This window comes from Pterocles gutturalis, unplaced genomic scaffold, assembly GCF_000699245.1.
Source record: "Pterocles gutturalis isolate BGI_N339 unplaced genomic scaffold, ASM69924v1 scaffold18120, whole genome shotgun sequence".
Classification (NCBI taxonomy): domain Eukaryota; kingdom Metazoa; phylum Chordata; class Aves; order Pterocliformes; family Pteroclidae; genus Pterocles; species Pterocles gutturalis.
Window position 1 is genome coordinate 97,232 of NW_010143830.1, and position 4,295 is coordinate 101,526.

Below are 4,295 nucleotides of genomic sequence, written 5' to 3' on the forward strand. Positions count from 1 at the left end.
GGGGGGGAGCGGAGGACAGACGATTGAGGGACTGAGCTCTTTTTCTGTCAGTTTTGGCCAGCTCAGTGAGTCAATGTTTAAGCACAGCCTAAGCAGGAGGAATAGGCAGCTTGTGGTTAAGGTTAGTGGGTGTCTGTGTTGGTCCAAAGCCTGGTTTGGGAGCCAGGCGAGTCACTGATTATCAGAATGAGAAATGAAGCTTGATGATGAAATGCTTGAGTCCCTCAGAGTCAGGCTGCCAGATCTGTGAGCACATGAGCAGTGTCTGTGGGCTGTGTGGGGAAGGGAGGGCAGGTCCCAGACAGCAAGCTGAGTGCTCTATCAGCAGTGCAGGGCTCCATCCCACGTGCAAAAGGATGAAGGCTTCTAACTGTCCCTTGCTGTGCTTTTTTTTGCAGGTTCCCAATGACCAACCTCCACGGTTTTGAAAGAGTGCAGCAGATGAACAGCTGTCCTGTGCAAACTGCAGAAGTCTCTATTATGGAAGACATCAACCTGCCCTTCCTACACATAAGCACACGCTCTGTCCCTGGACAGAGTTGCAGGATAGGCTGATTTTTCTTCCCCTCCCCAGAACCATTCAAAATAACTGGTTGTTTGACCTCTTGGCTTCAGGAAATGGAAGTATTTGTCATCCCTGGAAAAGGGTCTCTTAGCAGCTGACCCTTTGCTGTCCCCATTTTGAGTTTCAGGAGCTCATGCAATTCCCACATCACTATTAAATCCCACACCAGCTTCTGCCATAAATTGACACAGGAGACAAAGGGGCTGAGCCACGCTCCTCCCTAAGAGCAATTCAGCTCCTTTTCATAAATTTTTGTGCACAACATGCTTTCAGCTCAGCATTAACTGCCCTGCCCTTTTGCAGTACATTAGTGATGTGTGTTTCCAACTGAGACACAAAGTTCGAGTCTGAGAATGTGTTTAACAGTAATTTACGGTATGAGCATCTTCTGGACCTGCCCACCTAGATTATGAAGTGAAACAAATGAGCTCAGTTTACAGGAAACACATATGGTGACAAAAATCTGTGTGATCAGATTTACAGCAGCCACGTACGAGGAGAGTTTGATGTAGAGGATTTTTCACTGCTAATGACAGTCACTTTTATTTTAAGCCTTTTTTTTTTTTTACATTAAAATTTTTATTACAAAAAATTTAACAGTAAGGCATTTTCTCAATTGTCAGTCACCGTGAGCCAAACAGTCTTCAATCATCTTTAATACAAAACTAGATTCACCCAGGAGCCATGCTCTTGACCCAAAAGCCCTTTGAGAAATTAAGGGGGTAAGGCAGAAAGCAGCAACACCCCCTGTGTAATCCCTTACACATTTAGTGTTCGGTGCATGAACACTACTGCAGTGGAGAAGGAGGAAACAAGGATTGTCCGCAGTTTGAAAAATAAGCTTACCCTTTCTTTTCTAATAATCTAGAACATTTCCATCTGATGTGCCTCAGCAGAGTTGAGATTTAGAGATTTTTTTTTTAAACCAAGTGAAATTATCTACCATCAAAAGACAAACTATTTTTCTTCCCCAAAGAATGGCAAGTCATTGAGTAGCTCACTGCTTTTTAAAGTCCTGCAATAAAAATTTTTGCTCCCCAAGCAATGCTTCTTAAGAGCCCAGCCTTAAAATGCTGTCTGACTCTGGAAGTACCCGATGGTAGGTGAGGTGAGGGAGGGAACTGTTTCAGCAAACTTCCCCAGACATTCCATAACTTCTCTTAGGCCTGTCATTCATCTTGTGGTGTTGGTTAAACAGAGATGGGAAAAAGCGAACCCACTCCCTGCTTGATATAACAAAGCTGTGATTTCTCATTGCTTCAACCCTTCTTCATCCAACGTTTGAGACCATAGTGTTTTCTTCCACTACCGCAGTATCTAAAGCAGTCACCAACCCTTTTTATTATTTCTTTTACCTTGCATAAATTCTACAATTTTAAGCTTTTAATTATTTTAATGTGTCAAGTAACTCCTCTGCTCACGTTAGGAAAAAAAAAAAAAACAACAGCTTTTCTGTAATAGCAAAACCAGATACTGTTTTCTAAATGTGTTCATGGAGATTTCTTTTTGTGCTTGTTAACTCTGCAGGGTTGGCTTTTCTACAGGCATTTATAGATGCCTCAGAGCTACTGAGAGAAAATTAGTGCCCCAAAGGCAAGACTCCCAATGCCAGATTGTTTGTTGTACTCTTTTACTTGCAGAAAAGGGGCAAGACTCACCTGCAGTGAGGTAACCCACAGTTACCTTTTTTTAAAGCTTAAGTAAAAAAGAGGGGAAAGAGAAAACCATGCATAGGAATGGAGATGAATGACGTTGCCTGAAAGGGAGAAAACTCAGGTAAGTCGAAATGTTATGGGTTTTTTAATTATTACAATTTAGTGATCAAAAATATGCTCTGTAAGCCATTTCCTTGGTGAATCTAGTTCTATCAGATACTGCTCTAGTGTACCAGCTGTTCTGCATAAATGAGCAGTACAGACATGAAGTGGAACTATTTATGTTTTTTCTTTTTATTTGTTTTCTTAAGTACTGGAGGGACTTTGTTTCCCATCTCCCAAAAGCACAGGCAAAAAACAAGAAGGTGCAGGGCTAAGGATGAACAGTTATGTAGGTCCCATTGCTAACAGGCTCAGTAGAAATTGAACCATGCATTTTCCAGCAAAGATTTTAAAGTGTCTTCTGAAAGTATGCAGTTTCTCAAACTATAGTACCTTAAACTGCATTCTCAGTATTCAAGAGGTATTTCTAACATGTTAGCAGTTGGTTTCATCTACATTTTGGCTCAATTTTCAAGCTTTTATTGAGGCAGAAAATCAAATTAACTAAAATTGGAATTTTGTCCTTGGTGAAGACTTCAGGCTTGACCCCTAAATCAGTAAAACCATCATCATCCAGAATATCAGACTGTTTAGGTGGAAGATGGTGCAGCTCACTTCGATTCTTGTCCTCGCGCTAGTGGAATATGTAGACATCTTGCTAAAAATCCTTCTTTTGAAGAGACTCAGGAAAGGGAACCTCCCTGCAGCCTCCCCCCACCCTGCTTAGCTCTCCCTGCACTGGGGGCAGTGGGGACGGCAGTTGTTCCTCCCACAGGAATCTGAGGAGCAGAACAAAAGTTCAGCCACTCCAGCAGCCACAGTCTCATCTCCCTCAGAGGTTTCAACTTCATCTCAGTGTAAGGATGACTCATCACAGACTAAGGTCCCTCAAAGTCACTACCAGTGAGTTCTGCCAGGGCGGGCACTGCTGACTTGGGGCAACTTTTTGTGTGGGTGGCATGATTGAGAACGGCTTACTCCTGGGAGGAGCAGCAGCGAAGCGAGCAGCACCAGAGCCTTGGGAGGAGGCCCCTTCCAAGCGCCTCCTCACACACGAGTGCCAGCGACAGCTAAAGCAGGAGGTGGCAGGAGGCAGCCTCTGTGAGGTGACTGACACCAAACCATCCAGAGCAGGCACCTTCTCAGGCATCCTGTGCAAACAGTTGCCCCCTGACTAACGCCATGTCGCTGCTGCGCCTGCATTTGCATCCACACCAGAAAAAACATTTGCAAAGTAAAAAGCATCTAAAAAATATTTAGGATTATAAATAGGCCATCTGTTTCTCTCAAAACCTTGAGAACTGGGAGGATGAGGGTGGAGAGCATTCTGTGAGGGCTGCATATTACCTCATCACCTGAAGTCTCATAACCAATTTGAAATTCCAGTATCCTAAGGCATAATTCTTTTGATTGATGAAGATGGTAACATTCCCATCCCCACTGCCCAAGGAACAGATGTAAGAGTTGATTACTAAGACAGAATAGAAGCAGCATTTGTTTATGTGGACAAACATCAAAGGAGAAAAAAAAAAATGGAGGGAAGACGGGCTGTAACTGCTGTCAGGCTGCTCTGATGCAGGCATGTGTTTGACACAATGCTGCTGAAGCATCTTATCTCTGCGTACGTAACTGTTGGCTCACATTTTCAAGGGTAAGCGCCAAATTCCCCACAGAGGCTGAGAAGGAAGACAGTTTACAAATTGGGACTTTTGTGGAAGTGGAAAAACAGGCTAAAACATGATCATAACCTCTTCCCAGAGAAACACAAACTATGCCCACAGTTCCCAACAGGAGTGGCCAGGCACTCTAGAAAAGCAAGGAGTCGAATGTCTGGAAATTGAGGAATACGAACTGGTTTAATTCAGCCTTCCCTATAAGGGAGCATTCCCGTTAAATCATCCCACCCTTAGCAGACTGACAGGCATGAGGTGGACACTAAGCGAGTGATCCCCGGCTTTCCATGCTGATCAGAG